This window comes from Artemia franciscana, chromosome 11 (genome assembly GCF_032884065.1).
Source record: "Artemia franciscana chromosome 11, ASM3288406v1, whole genome shotgun sequence".
Taxonomy (NCBI): domain Eukaryota; kingdom Metazoa; phylum Arthropoda; class Branchiopoda; order Anostraca; family Artemiidae; genus Artemia; species Artemia franciscana.
In genome coordinates this window covers 7,610,356-7,629,079 of record NC_088873.1, presented here as the reverse complement: position 1 = coordinate 7,629,079, position 18,724 = coordinate 7,610,356, and the positions used below count along the sequence as shown (strand labels likewise).

The following is an 18,724-nucleotide window of genomic DNA, read 5'->3' as shown; positions in this document are numbered from 1 at the left end:
GAATTTTGAACAAATTCACTTCAATTGCCAATTTTGGTTGAAAACCGTTTTTGGGTTCTTGATACATTATTTCTTTGAAGTGAAATTGGCTTCCTATTAATATTTCAGATGGAAGTTTCATTGTTTTAATACAGTTCTTTAAAATGTGACTTATTTTGCTACTGTGATACTATTTATTATGTGATTTTAGCAATGTTGGTGCTTATCACAAAGTCTGACAAAAGACAGAAAGAAGCAGAAAAATTTGCCGAAACCTGGGATCGAACCAGGAACCTTTAGAACTTCGGTCTAACGCTCTCCCAATGAGCTCTTTCGGCTTATCATAAATTATCTTTCAAATACGTTCTGATGAAAATAATCTATATATATATAAATAAGTTGTACGTCTGTTATGTCTGTTACGCCTGATTATATCTTCTATATATATAAAAATAAGTTGTATGTATTTTTCTGTTGAGGGTTTGCATATGACGTCTGAAAAATAAAGAAGAAAAAGAAAACTGAAACTAAAAATGTTGTCTAAGAATTGCAGAAATATTTCAATATATTTTGACAAGAGATTAAAGTAATTCGAAAACCTTAGAACAGATACTTAAAATTTTGAGGTTTATTATAAATTGTTGAGCTTTAGCATGCTTGGCACGTGAAGATTTTTCAGCATTCGGTTTTGTCTCCTTTCTTGTAGAAAGGGAGGATGACTGAAATCTTCCAATCTTTCGGAAAAGTGTTGGTCCTCCACACTTCTTCAAGACTGCCATGGAGCTGATCAGCAGTGACCTCAGGGCATTGTTTGTATAGTTCTAGGGGGGGGGGCCGTCTTCACCTGGGTCTTTGTGGTATTTTAGGGTCTTGATCACGAATATTTTGACTGCAACGTCTATGAGACTTATTCCGCGGTAATTTTTGCATTCGGTTTTGTCTCCTTTCTTGTAGAACGGGAGGATGACTGAAATCTTCCAATCTTTTGGAAAAGTGTTGGTTATCCACACTTCCTCGAGAATGCCATGGAGCTGTTCAGCAGTGACCTCAGGGCATTGTTTGTATAGTTCCGGCGGGAGGCCGTCTTCACCTGGGGCTTTGTGGTTTTTAGGGTCTTGATCGCTTTTAGTATTTCGGCTCTGGTCGGTGTATCCAGCTCGATATCGTAAAATACAAATGATTCATTAGATGGTGATCATCATGCTTTGGCTATTTTCCTTGATGTCACTAAAGCGTTTGACACTGTAAATCATTCTTTGCTTCTTATTAAACTTAAGTCTTATGGATTTTCATCACAAACTGTTAATTTTTTTGCATCTTATCTTTCTTGGAGACGACTAGAATGTATTGATAAATCCCGTGGTCTTCGTTCAGATACTTTCCGGATTAATTATGGAATACCTCAGGGCTCTGTCCTTGGGCCTGTTTTATTTCTTCTTTTTATAAATGATTTACCGGATTTTTCGCCTCTTTGTAAAATTATTATGTTTGCTGATGATGTAGTAATTTTTTCCTCTCACCGGGACTTAGCAGTTCTTTTCCATAACCTTGAATGCACGTAACAAGGTGTATCTTTTTGGTACTCAAGGAATTTACTAGCTCTTGATGAGAAAAATGCCAATATATGTTGTTTTCGCAAACTTGTTCGGTCGCGAAATGGATGTAAGCCATTTTTGGTTATATGTATTTGTGTCCTAGTTGGTTTTTTTCCGATACTATATTACTGCCAATTGGCAAAATCAGGTTCAACAAATTCAAAAATAATACGACAACATTTATCAGAAATTGTTTGTTTAGAATTTTTGTATCAAATTTTCTAGCTTTGATCAAATGACTCTATGGAATTTTGAACAAATTCACTTCAATTGCCAATTTCGGTTGAAAACCGTTTTTGGATTATTGATACATTATTTCTTTGAAGTGAATTCGGCTTCCTATTAATATTTCAGATGGAAGTTTCATTGTTCTTATACAGTTTTTTAAAATGTGACTTATTTTGCTACTGTGCTACCATTTATTATGTGATTTTAGCAATGTTGGTGCTTATCACAAAGTCTGACAAAAGACAAAAAGAAGCAGAAAAATTTGCCTAAACCTGGGATCGAACCAGGGACCTTTAGTACTTCGGTCTAACGCTCTCCCAATGAGCTCATTCGGCCAATCATAAATTATTTTTCAAATGCGTTCTGATGAAAATAATCTATATACATATAAATAAGTTGTATGTCTGTTATGTATAACTGGTTTTAGAGCATTTTTGTCCCATTATCCTTATATCTACCCTTAGTATTTTAGGACATGTAGATTTGCACAGTTTTCTGAGAAAGGCTTAGGCTTGTAATAGGAAGAACATATTTTTTAATATGGTGCATGTCCTTTTTCATTTTTTTTTTAGAAACAACTAGTTTCAAACAACTTTTTTTGGTTTTAGATGTGTTTTTTTTCTATTGTTCAGTTGACAATGAAGAAAGAGATGAACAAATATTTCATAATTGAAAAAAACATAAATATGATCGCAATTGGAAGAATTATTAGAGGTGGTTCAGAATGGTAATTATGTAATTAATAAGAATGTATATAATTTACATATATTATTTTATGTTACATATTGTTTATACTGTAGTTTTAAACAATATTTTAGATCTTATTTTTGGTTTTCATTTTTTTTTTCTAGCCAAGTATAAATAGATCAATTGGGGAATGAATAATTCTGTCTCCATCTTTTGCAAACATTCCACTAGTAAGAAGTTTGTGAAGAATCATGAAAACCTGTAAATCAACCTTTTAAAGTGTTTGTCAGAAGATAAAATCTCAGCTTCCTCAAAGCTATTGAATTTTCAGCTAATTGCCCTATATCTAAGATTCAGCGAGCCCATGGACCTATTAAGTTTGCAGTAACAAATGGACTTGGAAGTACTATCCCTGCCAACCAACTGATAAGTGGTAGATTATTCTCTTTCAAAGTAAGTCAGTCTTATATTTTTTGTGATACATTTTGTGATACATAGTGATACATTTTGTGAACATAGATTCAAGCATCCTTCTAGGATGCATCCTAAATGTGCTATTACAAGCACTCTACATTTGCCACTTCACCACTGAAAAGTTGCAAAAACATATCCTTGTGTGGCAAAGTGGCATACACTGAAACTAGGAATTATACTGACTGTCTGAAAGCTGTCAAAAAACGGTTGAACATGCAGTAAAATAGGCACTGCCAAATGTAGAAACTACTAAAAAAAAAAATTTGAAATTATGAGACCACTTTGTAGATTTGAAGCTGAAATTGAATAAGAGAAGAATAATGTATAGAGTTACCTTCCCTTCCGTAATACTGCTCTGTAGCCAATTACTAGTTACCTTAACCTGAATTATTAGCCTAATCATAAGCACAAAACAGGAGTTGGCTAGACTTACAAAATCATTACTTATACCTAATTAATAATGCAGTTTTTTTAGATAGTCTAATTAAGACAAGAGAACTGTCATCAGTATTCAAATATGGAAACTTGGGTTATGGCTTTTTTAATGGAACTGTGGCTTTTTTAGTTAATATTCGTAATACTGCTCTGTAGCCAATTACTAGCTAGATAAATTACTATGAAATAATTTAAAAAAAAAGAAATAAAAACAGAAAAGGTTACAAAACTGGTGGCATGTCAAAATCGTTTTTTGCCAGAGTGCTAAAAATATACAATGAACAAAATATTAAACATAATAAATAGAAATCTGTCTATTCAACTCAATGTTAAATTCACTCAGGTTAAGCAACTATATGACATAATTAATTTTGTATTTTAGAATTATAAAATTTTACAGAAATGGAAACAAAAATGTTTTCATATCTTACCAACCACAACACAACTTGCTATGGTTTGGAAACAGTTACTGTTGCTTGGCAAGGGAGTCTTGGCCTGAGGGAATGATTAAGCAGGGAAGGATGTTTTAGTGAATGAGGGTGGTTCAAAAGGGATATTCAAAAGTTTTTTTTTGCGATTCTGACAGCAGTCAGACAAGTTTTCAAGTGTAAAGCTCCCAAGCTGGCGTGTAAAAAGTGGGGTAGTTCCTTGGCAGTTTTCTTGGCAGATTTTGTCTGAAAATATCATTTTTTATATATAAAAATAATTTTTGCTCAAAGATAAGCTGTCAAAACACAAGTTGTGCTCTACTGTGCAAGTAGGGTAGCATAGTAGCAATGCTACTTGACAGTTTACATGGCCTAGTAAAATTTGTTGGCAGATTTTGTCTGAAAATAACAGTGCTTCCACTATCCCCAAAGTTTTGGGAATTTCCCAGAAAATACGTCTTCTCAAAAAATCGCTTCTCCAAGAATCCTCTTTCATTCAGGGTTGCCACCCCTATTGATTTATCACTAGTAGCAATCCACCCCGAGTAACTATCACTTTCACTTAACTTGATATAATTTTTCTCTACTTTCCAAAGTTTTAGTCTCAATTGTTTATTACGCATCAAAAATCAGACATATCATTGAATTATTGACTTTTCTTTCTATGCTACTAAAAGCATAATGTGTATAAGACAATATCATCTCATCAAAGATTCTCTTGTGGCTTGTGATAGAGAATTTCATTTGAACACGTTTTTATTCATTGTAGGCTAATTCGGAACACTCATGCAGAGTTTTTTTTAAGACAACTGAAATATGAGTTTACATTTTGTTTTCTTTTACTATTCTGTTTAATTTTCAAAGGTCTGAAAATATAAGAGATTTAAATTACAAATTGTTCTATAACAAAAACGAAAAGCATGGCACCTATGCAGAGAGGGGATAGGGATTTCGTGATAAATTTCGAGATACTTCTTTATCAAGCTAAAAATTAGATGAAATTAACATTTGGGACCTTTTTGCTGCTCTTTCAAGATATAACTGTCGTTGCTCAGAAATTAACTGGACCTCTTAGGATGATTAACTTTTTCTCTTATTGTCTTTGTGATTTTTTGCCTCTTTGTAAAATTATTATGTTCGCTGATGATGTAGTAATTTTTTCCTCTCACCGGGACTTAGCAGTTCTTTTCCATAACCTTGAATGCACGTAACAAGGTGTATCTTTTTGGTACTCAAGGAATTTACTAGCTCTTGATGAGAAAAAATGCCAATATATGTTGTTTTCGCAAACTTGTTCGGTCGCGAAATGGATGTAAGCCATTTTTGGTTATATGTATCTGTGTCCTAGTTGGGTTTTTTTTTTCAGATACTATATTACTGCCAATGGGCAAAATCAGGTTCAACAAATTCAAAAATAATACAACAAAATTTATCAGAAATTGTTTGTTTAGAATTTTGTGTATCAAATTTTCTAGCTTTGATCAAATGACTCTATGGAATTTTCAACAAATTCACTTCAATTGCCAATTTTGGTTGAAAACCGTTTTTGGTTTATTGATACATTATTTCTTTGAAGTGAAATCAGCTTCCTATTAATATTTCAGATGGAAGTTTCATTGTTCTTATTTAGTTCTTTAAAATGTGACTTATTTTGCTACTGTGATACTATTTATTATGTTATTTTAGCAATGTTGGTGCTTATCACAAAGTCTGACAAAAGACAAAAAGAAGCAGAAAAATTTGCCGAAAACCTGGGATCGAACCAGGGACCTTTAAGAACTTCAGTCTAATGCTCTCCCAATGAGCTCTTTTGGCTTATCATAAATTATTTTTCAAATACGTTCTGATGAAAATAATCTATGTATATAAAAATAAGTTGTATGTATGTTATGTCTGTTACACCATATTATATCTTCTATATATATATATATAGATATATATATATATATAGATATATATATATATATATATATATATATATATATATATATATATATATATATATATATATATATATATATATATATATATATATATATATATATATATATATATATATATATATATATATATATATATATATATAAATGTAAAATATATTTTTGTGTTGAGGCTTTTCATATGACATCTGAAAAATAAAGTAGAAAAAGAAAACTGAAACTAAAAATGTAAAAACTGGGAATTGCATAAATATTTCAATATATTTTGACAATACAATAAAGTAATTCGAAAACCTTAAAACAGATACTTAAAATCTTGAGGTTTATTATAAATTGTTGAGCTTTAGCGTGCTTGGCACGTGAAGATTTTTCCAACTGTCAATGTTAGAATGAACATTGACAAATTGAAAACATTGAAAAAGATAGAATGTTACCAATTCCTACAATGGCAGAAGAAACAGCCGAGGAAGCTGCTCAAAGAGTTAATGCCAAAAGGCTTGTGGCTAAAGAGTGCAAAACCGCGCAGTTAGATGAAGATCAACCTGGACAGCGAGAGTCAAAATGTATCAAAACTGAAAATGATAGCGATGATGATTGAGCCTTTATTTTTAGGAGGATACAGTATTATTTTCGTGAGTAAGAAGGGGGTTGGTATATTTAACTATGTAAAGGTGTTTTTTTTACTGATTACTGTCCTTAAATAATCAAAATTAAGCATTTTTAGTGTTCAGAGTACTAGAATGTCTAGGGGGTTAAATTAAGGTTTGGTTTTCGCGAAGTCAAATTTCAAGTTTCGCACGAAGGTGCAAATGGATCACGCTGCAATGTTTTCGAGAAACCAACAAAACTATGTCCAGCGTAGATATCATGCACCAGGTGAAATTGATGGTAAAATCCTAGTTAATTGATTTAACTAGGTTTTTGCGATATTTCAGAATATCGCAAATTCTGAAAGGTTGTACCTTTCAAACTGCTGGATAATGAGGCGAAAGGCGAAAATATTATCAGTACAGCCTCTACCTGGTCGAAAGCCGGCTTGATTTTCTTGAGTTCTTTCCGCCCTTGCCCCTTTGAAGCAGTTCAAGAGTATGATCCCGAATATTTTAACTGCAACGTCTATGAGACTTATTCCGCGGTAATTTTTGTATTCGGTTTTGTCTCCTTTCTTGTAGAAAGGGAGGATGACTGAAATCTTCCAATCTTTTGGAAAAGTGTTGGTCCTCCACACTTCTTCGAGAATGCCATGGAGCTGTTCAGCAGTGACCTCAGGGCATTGTTTGTATAGTTCCGGCGGGAGGCCGTCTTCACCTGGGGCTTTGTGGTTTTTTAGGGTCTTGATCGCTTTTAGTATTTCGGCTCTGGTCGGTGTATCCAGCTCGATATCGTAAAATACAAATGACTCATTAGATGGTGATCATGATGCTAAGGCTATTTTCCTTGATGTCGCTAAAGCGTTTGACACTGTAAATCATTCTTTGCTTCTTATGAAACTTAAGTCTTATGGATTTTCATCACAAACTATTAATTTTTTTGCATCTTATCTTTCTGGGAGACGACTAGAATGTATCGATAAATCCCGTGATCGTCGTTCAGATACTTTCCAGATTAATTATGGAATAAATCAGGGCTCAGTCCTTGGGCCTGTTTTATTTCTTCTTTTTATAAATGATTTACCGGATTTGTTGCCTCTTTGTAAAATTATTATGTTTGCTGATGATATAGTAATTTTTTCCTCTCACCGGGACTTAGTAGTTCTTTTCCTTAACCTTGAATGCACGTTACAAGGTGTATCTTTTTGGTAATCAAGGAATTTACTAGCTCTTGATGAGAAAAAATGCCAATATATGTTGTTTTCGCAAACTGGTTCAGTCGCGAAATGGATATAAGCCATTTTTGGTTATATGTATTTGTGTCCTAGTTGTTTTTTTTTTCAGATATTATATTACTGCCAATTGGCAAAATCAGGTTCAACAAATTCAAAAATAATACGACAACATTTATCAGAAATTGTTTGTTTAGAATTTTGTGTATCAAATTTTCTAGCTTTGATCAAATGACACTATGGAATTTTGAACAAATTCACTTCAATCGCCAATTTTGGTTGAAAACCGTTTTTGGGTTCTTGATACATTATTTCTTTGAAGTGAAATTGGCTTCCTATTAATACTTCAGATGGAAGTTTCATTGTTTTAATACAGTTCTTTAAAATGTGACTTATTTTGCTACTGTGATACTATTTATTATGTGATTTTAGCAATGTTGGTGCTTATCACAAAGTCTGACAAAAGACAGAAAGAAGCAGAAAAATTTGCCGAAACCTGGGATCGAACCAGGAACCTTTAGAACTTCGGTCTAACGCTCTCCCAATGAGCTCTTTCGGCTTATCATAAATTATCTTTCAAATACGTTCTGATGAAAATAATCTATATATATATAAATAAGTTGTACGTCTGTTATGTCTGTTACGCCAGATTATATCTTCTATATATATAAAAATAAGTTGTATGTATTTTTCTGTTGAGGGTTTGCATATGACGTCTGAAAAATAAAGAAGAAAAAGAAAACTGAAACTAAAAATGTTGTCTAAGAATTGCAGAAATATTTCAATATATTTTGACAAGAGATTAAAGTAATTCGAAAACCTTAGAACAGATACTTAAAATTTTGAGGTTTATTATAAATTGTTGAGCTTTAGCATGCTTGGCACGTGAAGATTTTTCAGCATTCGGTTTTGTCTCCTTTCTTGTAGAAAGGGAGGATGACTGAAATCTTCCAATCTTTCGGAAAAGTGTTGGTCCTCCACACTTCTTCAAGACTGCCATGGAGCTGTTCAGCAGTGACCTCAGGGCATTGTTTGTATAGTTCTAGGGGGGGGGAGGCCGTCTTCACCTAGGTCTTTGTGGTATTTTAGGGTCTTGATCACGAATATTTTGACTGCAACGTCTATGAGACTTATTCCGCGGTAATTTTTGCATTCGGTTTTGTCTCCTTTCTTGTAGAACGGGAGGATGACTGAAATCTTCCAATCTTTTGGAAAAGTGTTGGTTATCCACACTTCCTCGAGAATGCCATGGAGCTGTTCAGCAGTGACCTCAGGGCATTGTTTGTATAGTTCCGGCGGGAGGCCGTCTTCACCTGGGGCTTTGTGGTTTTTAGGGTCTTGATCGCTTTTAGTATTTCGGCTCTGGTCGGTGTATCCAGCTCGATATCGTAAAATACAAATGATTCATTAGATGGTGATCATCATGCTTTGGCTATTTTCCTTGATGTCACTAAAGCGTTTGACACTGTAAATCATTCTTTGCTTCTTATTAAACTTAAGTCTTATGGATTTTCATCACAAACTGTTAATTTTTTTGCATCTTATCTTTCTTGGAGACGACTAGAATGTATCGATAAATCCCGTGGTCTTCGTTCAGATACTTTCCAGATTAATTATGGAATACTTCAGGGCCTTGGGCCTGTTTCATTTCTTCTTTTTATAAATGATTTACCGGATTTTTTGCCTCTTTGTAAAATTATTATGTTTGCTGATGATATAGTAATTTTTTCCTCTCACCAGGACTTAGTAGTTCTTTTCCTTAACCTTGAATGCACGTTACAAGGTGTATCTTTTTGGTAATCAAGGAATTTACTAGCTCTTGATGAGAAAAAATGCCAATATATGTTGTTTTCGCAAACTGGTTCGGTCGCGAAATGGATGTAAGCCATTTTTGGTTATATGTATTTGTGTCCTAGTTGTTTTTTTTTCAGATATTATATTACTGCCAATTGGCAAAATCAGGTTCAACAAATTCAAAAATAATACGACAACATTTATCAGAAATTGTTTGTTTAGAATTTTGTGTATCAAATTTTCTAGCTTTGATCAAATGACACTATGGAATTTTGAACAAATTCACTTCAATTGCCAATTTTGGTTGAAAACCGTTTTTGGGTTCTTGATACATTATTTCTTTGAAGTGAAATTGGCTTCCTATTAATATTTCAGATGGAAGTTTCATTGTTTTAATACAGTTGTTTAAAATGTGACTTATTTTGCTACTGTGATACTATTTATTATGTGATTTTAGCAATGTTGGTGCTTATCACAAAGTCTGACAAAAGACAGAAAGAAGCAGAAAAATTTGCCGAAACCTGGGATCGAACCAGGAACCTTTAGAAGTTCGGTCTAACGCTCTCCCAATGAGCTCTTTCGGCTTATCATAAATTATCTTTCAAATACGTTCTGATGAAAATAATCTATATATATATAAATAAGTTGTACGTCTGTTATGTCTGTTACGCCAGATTATATCTTCTATATATATAAAAATAAGTTGTATGTATTTTTCTGTTGAGGGTTTGCATATGACGTCTGAAAAATAAAGAAGAAAAAGAAAACTGAAACTAAAAATGTTGTCTAAGAATTGCAGAAATATTTCAATATATTTTGACAAGAGATTAAAGTAATTCGAAAACCTTAGAACAGATACTTAAAATTTTGAGGTTTATTATAAATTGTTGAGCTTTAGCATGCTTGGCACGTGAAGATTTTTCAGCATTCGGTTTTGTCTCCTTTCTTGTAGAAAGGGAGGATGACTGAAATCTTCCAATCTTTCGGAAAAGTGTTGGTCCTCCACACTTCTTCAAGACTGCCATGGAGCTGTTCAGCAGTGACCTCAGGGTATTGTTTGTATAGTTCTAGGGGGGGAGGCCGTCTTCACCTGGGTCTTTGTGGTATTTTAGGGTCTTGATCACGAATATTTTGACTGCAACGTCTATGAGACTTATTCCGCGGTAAATTTTGCATTCGGTTTTGTCTCCTTTCTTGTAGAACGGGAGGATGACTGAAATCTTCCAATCTTTTGGAAAAGTGTTGGTTATCCACACTTCCTCGAGAATGCCATGGAGCTGTTCAGCAGTGACCTCAGGGCATTGTTTGTATAGTTCCGGCGGGAGGCCGTCTTCACCTGGGGCTTTGTGGTTTTTAGGGTCTTGATCGCTTTTAGTATTTCGGCTCTGGTCGGTGTATCCAGCTCGATATCGTAAAATACAAATGATTCATTAGATGGTGATCATCATGCTTTGGCTATTTTCCTTGATGTCACTAAAGCGTTTGACACTGTAAATCATTCTTTGCTTCTTATTAAACTTAAGTCTTATGGATTTTCATCACAAACTGTTAATTTTTTTGCATCTTATCTTTCTTGGAGACGACTAGAATGTATCGATAAATCCCGTGGTCTTCGTTCAGATACTTTCCGGATTAATTATGGAATACCTCAGGGCTCTGTCCTTGGGCCTGTTTTATTTCTTCTTTTTATAAATGATTTACCGGATTTTTTGCCTCTTTGTAAAATTATTATGTTCGCTGATGATGTAGTAATTTTTTCCTCTCACCGGGACTTAACAGTTCTTTTCCATAACCTTGAATGCACGTAACAAGGTGTATCTTTTTGGTACTCAAGGAATTTACTAGCTCTTGATGAGAAAAAATGCCAATATATGTTGTTTTCGCAAACTTGTTCGGTCGCGAAATGGATGTAAGCCATTTTTGGTTATATGTATCTGTGTCCTAGTTGGGTTTTTTTTTTCCGATACTATATTACTGCCAATTGGCAAAATCAGGTTCAACAAATTCAAAAATAATACAACAAAATTTATCAGAAATTGTTTGTTTAGAATTTTGTGTATCAAATTTTCTAGCTTTGATCAAATGACTCTATGGAATTTTCAACAAATTCACTTCAATTGCCAATTTTGGTTGAAAACCGTTTTTGGTTTATTGATACATTATTTCTTTGAAGTGAAATCAGCTTCCTATTAATATTTCAGATGGAAGTTTCATTGTTCTTATTTAGTTCTTTAAAATGTTACTTATTTTGCTACTGTGATACTATTTATTATGTTATTTTAGCAATGTTGGTGCTTATCACAAAGTCTGACAAAAGACAAAAAGAAGCAGAAAAATTTGCCGAAAACCTGGGATCGAACCAGGGACCTTTAAGAACTTCAGTCTAATGCTCTCCCAATGAGCTCTTTTGGCTTATCATAAATTATTTTTCAAATACGTTCTGAGGAAAATAATCTATGTATATAAAAATAAGTTGTATGTATGTTATGTCTGTTACACCATATTATATCTTCTATATATATATATATAGATATATATATATATATATATATATATATATATATATATATATATATATATATATATATATATATATATATATATATATATATATATATATAAATGTAAAATATATTTTTGTGTTGAGGCTTTTCATATGACATCGGAAAAATAAAGTAGAAAAAGAAAACTGAAACTAAAAATGTAAAAACTGGGAATTGCATAAATATTTCAATATATTTTGACAATACAATAAAGTAATTCGAAAACCTTAAAACAGATACTTAAAATCTTGAGGTTTATTATAAATTGTTGAGCTTTAGCGTGCTTGGCACGTGAAGATTTTTCCAACTGTCAATGTTAGAATGAACATTGACAAATTGAAAAACATTGAAAAAGATAGAATGTTACCAATTCCTACAATGGCAGAAGAAACAGCCGAGGAAGCTGCTCAAAGAGTTAATGCCAAAAGGCTTGTGGCTAAAGAGTGCAAAACCGCGCAGTTAGATGAAGATCAACCTGGACAGCGAGAGTCAAAATGTATCAAAACTGAAAATGATAGCGATGATGATTGAGCCTTTATTTTTAGGAGGATACAGTATTATTTTCGTGAGTAAGAAGGGGGTTGGTATATTTAACTATGTAAAGGTGTTTTTTTTACTGATTACTGTCCTTAAATAATCAAAATTAAGCATTTTTAGTGTTCAGAGTACTAGAATGTCTAGGGGGTTAAATTAAGGTTTGGTTTTCGCGAAGTCAAATTTCAAGTTTCGCACGAAGCTGCAAATGGATCACGCTGCAATGTTTTCGAGAAACCAACAAAACTATGTCCAGTGTAGATATCATGCACCAGGTGAAATTGATGGTAAAATCCTAGTTAATTGATTTAACTAGGTTTTTGCGATATTTCAGAATATCACAAATTCTGAAAGGTTGTACCTTTCAAACTGCTGGATAATGAGGCGAAAGGCGAAAATATTATCAGTACAGCCTCTACCTGGTCGAAAGCCGGCTTGATTTTCTTGAGTTCTTTCCGCCCTTGCCCCTTTGAAGCAGTTCAAGAGTATGATCCCGAATATTTTAACTGCAACGTCTATGAGACTTATTCCGCGGTAATTTTTGTATTCGGTTTTGTCTCCTTTCTTGTAGAAAGGGAGGATGACTGAAATCTTCCAATCTTTTGGAAAAGTGTTGGTCCTCCACACTTCTTCGAGAATGCCATGGAGCTGTTCAGCAGTGACCTCAGGGCATTGTTTGTATAGTTCCGGCGGGAGGCCGTCTTCACCTGGGGCTTTGTGGTTTTTTAGGGTCTTGATCGCTTTTAGTATTTCGGCTCTGGTCGGTGTATCCAGCTCGATATCGTAAAATACAAATGACTCATTAGATGGTGATCATGATGCTAAGGCTATTTTCCTTGATGTCGCTAAAGCGTTTGACACTGTAAATCATTCTTTGCTTCTTATGAAACTTAAGTCTTATGGATTTTCATCACAAACTGTTAATTTTTTTGCATCTTATCTTTCTGGGAGACGACTAGAATGTATCGATAAATCCCGTGATCGTCGTTCAGATACTTTCCAGATTAATTATGGAATAAATCAGGGCTCAGTCCTTGGGCCTGTTTTATTTCTTCTTTTTATAAATGATTTACCGGATTTTTTGCCTCGTTTTAAAATTATTATGTTTGCTGATGATGTAGTAATTTTTTCCTCTCACCGGGACTTAGCAGTTCTTTTCCATAACCTTGAATGCACGTTACAAGGTGTATCTTTTTGGTACTCAAGGAATTTACTAGCTCTTAATGAGAAATGGCAATATATGTTGTTTTCGCAAACCGGTTCGGTCGCGAAATGGGTGTAAGCCATTTTTGGTTATATGTATTTGTGTCCTAGTTGTGCTTTTTCGGATACTATATTGCTGCCAATTGGCATCAGGTACAACAAATTCAAAAAAATACAACAATATTTATCAGAAATTGTTTGTTTAGAATTTTGTGTATCAAATTTTCTAGCTTTGATCAAACGACACTATGGAATTTTGAACAAATTCACTTCAGTTGCCAATTTGGGTTGAAAACCGTTTTTGGTTTATTAATACATTATTTCTTTGAAGTGAAATCGGCTTCCTATTAATATTTCGGATTGAAGTTTCATTGTGCTTATACGGTTCTTTAAAATATGACTTATTTTGCTACTGTGATACTATTTATTATGTGATTTTAGCAATTGTGGTGCTTATCACAAAGTCTGACAAAAGACAAATAGAAGTAGAAAATTTTCCCGAAACCCAAGGTCGAACCAAGGACCTTTAGATCTTCATTCTAACGCTCCCCCAACCGAGCTATTTCGGCTTATTATAAATTATCTTTCAAATACGTTCTGATGAAAATAATTAATTATAAAAACAAATCAACCAATCGTGGCTTAAATTTCGAAGTTTTACTGCCTTGAGGCTTTATTTTTAGGATGATTCAGTATTATTTTCGTGAGTAGGAAGGGATTTGGTATATTTAACTATGTAAAGTTGTTTTTTACTGATTATTGTCCCTAAATAATCAATATTAAGCATTTTTAGTGTTCAGAGTACCAAAATGTCTAGGGGGTTTAATTAAGATTTGGCTTTCGCGAAGTCAAATCAAGTTTTACACGAATCTGCAAATGGATCACGCTGCAATATTTTCGAAAAACCAACAAAATATTTCTGGAGGATGACTGATGTCTTCCCATCTTTTGGAAAAGTGTTGGTCCTCCACACTTCTTCGAGAATGCCATGGAGCTGTTCAGCAGTGACCTCAGGGCATTGTTTGTATAGTTCTGAGGGGAGGCCGTCTTCACCTGGGGCTTTGTGGTTTTTTAGGGTCTTGATCGCTTTTAGTATTTCGGCTCTGATTGGTGTATCTAGCTCGATATCGTAAAATACAAATGACTCATTAGATGTTGATCCTAATGCTTTGGCTATTTTCCTTGATGTCGCTAAAGCGTTTGACACTGTAAATCATTCTTTGCTTCTTATGAAACTTAAGTCTTATGCATTTTCATCACAAACTGTTAATTTTTTTGCATCTTATCTTTCTGGAAGACGACTAGAATGTATCGAAAATTCCCGTGGTCTTCGTTCAGATACTTTCCAGATTAATTATGGAATACCTCAGGGCCTTGGGCCTGTTTCATTTCTTCTTTTTATAAATGATTTACCGGATTTTTTGCCTCTTTGTAAAATTATTATGTTTGCTGATGATATAGTAATTTTTTTCTCTCACCGGGACTTAGTAGTTCTTTTCCTTAACCTTGAATGCACGTTACAAGGTGTATCTTTTTGGTAATCAAGGAATTTACTAGCTCTTGATGAGAAAAAATGCCAATATATGTTGTTTTCGCAAACTGGTTCAGTCGCGAAATGGATATAAGCCATTTTTGGTTATATGTATTTGTGTCCTAGTTGGTTTTTTTTTTCAGATATTATATTACTGCCAATTGGCAAAATCAGGTTCAACAAATTCAAAAATAATACGACAACATTTATCAGAAATTGTTTGTTTAGAATTTTGTGTATCAAATTTTCTAGCTTTGATCAAATGACACTATGGAATTTTGAACAAATTCACTTCAATTGCCAATTTTGGTTGAAAACCGTTTTTGGGTTCTTGATACATTATTTCTTTGAAGTGAAATTGGCTTCCTATTAATATTTCAGATGGAAGTTTCATTGTTTTAATACAGTTCTTTAAAATGTGACTTATTTTGCTACTGTGATACTATTTATTATGTGATTTTAGCAATGTTGGTGCTTATCACAAAGTCTGACAAAAGACAGAAAGAAGCAGAAAAATTTGCCGAAACCTGGGATCGAACCAGGAACCTTTAGAACTTCGGTCTAACGCTCTCCCAATGAGCTCTTTCGGCTTATCATAAATTATCTTTCAAATACGTTCTGATGAAAATAATCTATATATATATAAATAAGTTGTATGTCTGTTATGTCTGTTACGCCAGATTATATCTTCTATATATATAAAAATAAGTTGTATGTATTTTTTTGTTGAGGGTTTGCATATGACGTCTGAAAAATAAAGAAGAAAAAGAAAACTGAAACTAAAAATGTTGTCTAAGAATTGCAGAAATATTTCAATATATTTTGACAAGAGATTAAAGTAATTCGAAAACCTTAGAACAGATACTTAAAATTTTGAGGTTTATTATAAATTGTTGAGCTTTAGCATGCTTGGCACGTGAAGATTTTTCAGCATTCGGTTTTGTCTCCTTTCTTGTAGAAAGGGAGGATGACTGAAATCTTCCAATCTTTCGGAAAAGTGTTGGTCCTCCACACTTCTTCAAGACTGCCATGGAGCTGTTCAGCAGTGACCTCAGGGCATTGTTTGTATAGTTCTAGGGGGGGGCCGTCTTCACCTGGGTCTTTGTGGTATTTTAGGGTCTTGATCACGAATATTTTGACTGCAACGTCTATGAGACTTATTCCGCGGTAATTTTTGCATTCGGTTTTGTCTCCTTTCTTGTAGAACGGGAGGATGACTGAAATCTTCCAATCTTTTGGAAAAGTGTTGGTTATCCACACTTCCTCGAGAATGCCATGGAGCTGTTCAGCAGTGACCTCAGGGCATTGTTTGTATAGTTCCGGCGGGAGGCCGTCTTCACCTGGGGCTTTGTGGTTTTTAGGGTCTTGATCGCTTTTAGTATTTCGGCTCTGGTCGGTGTATCCAGCTCGATATCGTAAAATACAAATGATTCATTAGATGGTGATCATCATGCTTTGGCTATTTTCCTTGATGTCACTAAAGCGTTTGACACTGTAAATCATTCTTTGCTTCTTATTAAACTTAAGTCTTATGGATTTTCATCACAAACTGTTAATTTTTTTGCATCTTATCTTTCTTGGAGACGACTAGAATGTATTGATAAATCCCGTGGTCTTCGTTCAGATACTTTCCGGATTAATTATGGAATACCTCAGGGCTCTGTCCTTGGGCCTGTTTTATTTCTTCTTTTTATAAATGATTTACCGGATTTTTTGCCTCTTTGTAAAATTATTATGTTCGCTGATGATGTAGTAATTTTTTCCTCTCACCGGGACTTAGCAGTTCTTTTCCATAACCTTGAATGCACGTAACAAGGTGTATCTTTTTGGTACTCAAGGAATTTACTAGCTCTTGATGAGAAAAAATGCCAATATATGTTGTTTTCGCAAACTTGTTCGGTCGCGAAATGGATGTAAGCCATTTTTGGTTATATGTATTTGTGTCCTAGTTGGTTTTTTTCCGATACTATATTACTGCCAATTGGCAAAATCAGGTTCAACAAATTCAAAAATAATACGACAACATTTATCAGAAATTGTTTGTTTAGAATTTTTGTATCAAATTTTCTAGCTTTGATCAAATGACTCTATGGAATTTTGAACAAATTCACTTCAATTGCCAATTTCGGTTGAAAACCGTTTTTGGATTATTGATGCATTATTTCTTTGAAGTGAATTCGGCTTCCTATTAATATTTCAGATGGAAGTTTCATTGTTCTTATACAGTTCTTTAAAATGTGACTTATTTTGCTACTGTGCTACCATTTATTATGTGATTTTAGCAATGTTGGTGCTTATCACAAAGTCTGACAAAAGACAAAAAGAAGCAGAAAAATTTGCCTAAACCTGGGATCGAACCAGGGACCTTTAGTACTTTGGTCTAACCCTCTCCCAATGAGCTCATTCGGCCAATCATAAATTATTTTTCAAATGCGTTCTGATGAAAATACTCTATATACATATAAATAAGTTGTATGTCTGTTATGTATAACTGGTTTTAGAGCATTTTTGTCCCATTATCCTTATATCTACCCTTAGTATTTTAGGACATGTAGATTTGCACAGTTTTCTGAGAAAGGCTTAGGCTTGTAATAGGAAGAACATATTTTTTAATATGGTGCATGTCCTTTTTCATTTTTTTTTTTAGAAACAACTAGTTTCAAACAACTTTTTTTGGTTTTAGATGTGTTTTTTTTCTATTGTTCAGTTGACAATGAAGAAAGAGATGAACAAATATTTCATAATTGAAAAAAACATAAATATGATCGCAATTGGAAGAATTATTAGAGGTGGTTCAGAATGGTAATTATGTAATTAATAAGAATGTATATAATTTACATATATTATTTTATGTTACATATTGTTTATACTGTAGTTTTAAACAATATTTTAGATCTTATTTTTGGTTTTCATTTTTTTTTTTCTAGCCAAGTATAAATAGATCAATTGGGGAATGAATAATTCTGTCTCCATCTTTTGCAAACATTCCACTAGTAAGAAGTTTGTGAAGAATCATGAAAACCTGTAAATCAACCTTTTAAAGTGTTTGTCAGAAGATAAAATCTCAGCTTCCTCAAAGCTATTGAATTTTCAGCTAATTGCCCTATATCTAAGATTCAGCGAGCCCATGGACCTATTAAGTTTGCAGTAACAAATGGACTTGGAAGTACTATCCCTGCCAACCAACTGATAAGTGGTAGATTATTCTCTTTCAAAGTAAGTCAGTCTTATATTTTTTGTGATACATTTTGTGATACATAGTGATACATTTTGTGAACATAGATTCAAGCATCCTTCTAGGATGCATCCTAAATGTGCTATTACAAGCACTCTACATTTGCCACTTCACCACTGAAAAGTTGCAAAAACATATCCTTGTGTGGCAAAATGGCATACACTGAAACTAGGAATTATACTGATTGTCTGAAAGCTGTCAAAAAACGGTTGAACATGCAGTAAAATAGGCACTGCCAAATGTAGAAACTACTAAAAAAAAAAATTTGAAATTATGAGACCACTTTGTAGATTTGA

General features: G+C 33.5%; 1 protein-coding gene across 6 annotated transcripts in view; it reads left to right on the top strand.

Annotated features, from left to right (window-relative positions):
- LOC136032750 (zinc finger protein 570-like) overlaps positions 1-18,724 on the top strand; it is a 52,619-nt gene that overhangs the window by 14,496 nt on the left and 19,399 nt on the right. For all 6 annotated transcript variants that reach the window (XM_065713091.1, XM_065713088.1, XM_065713089.1 and 3 more), the window contains exons 2-3: positions 2,654-2,942; positions 18,121-18,409. The gene's annotated coding sequence lies outside the window, so the exon portion shown is untranslated. The remainder of the gene's footprint in view (positions 1-2,653; positions 2,943-18,120; positions 18,410-18,724) is intronic.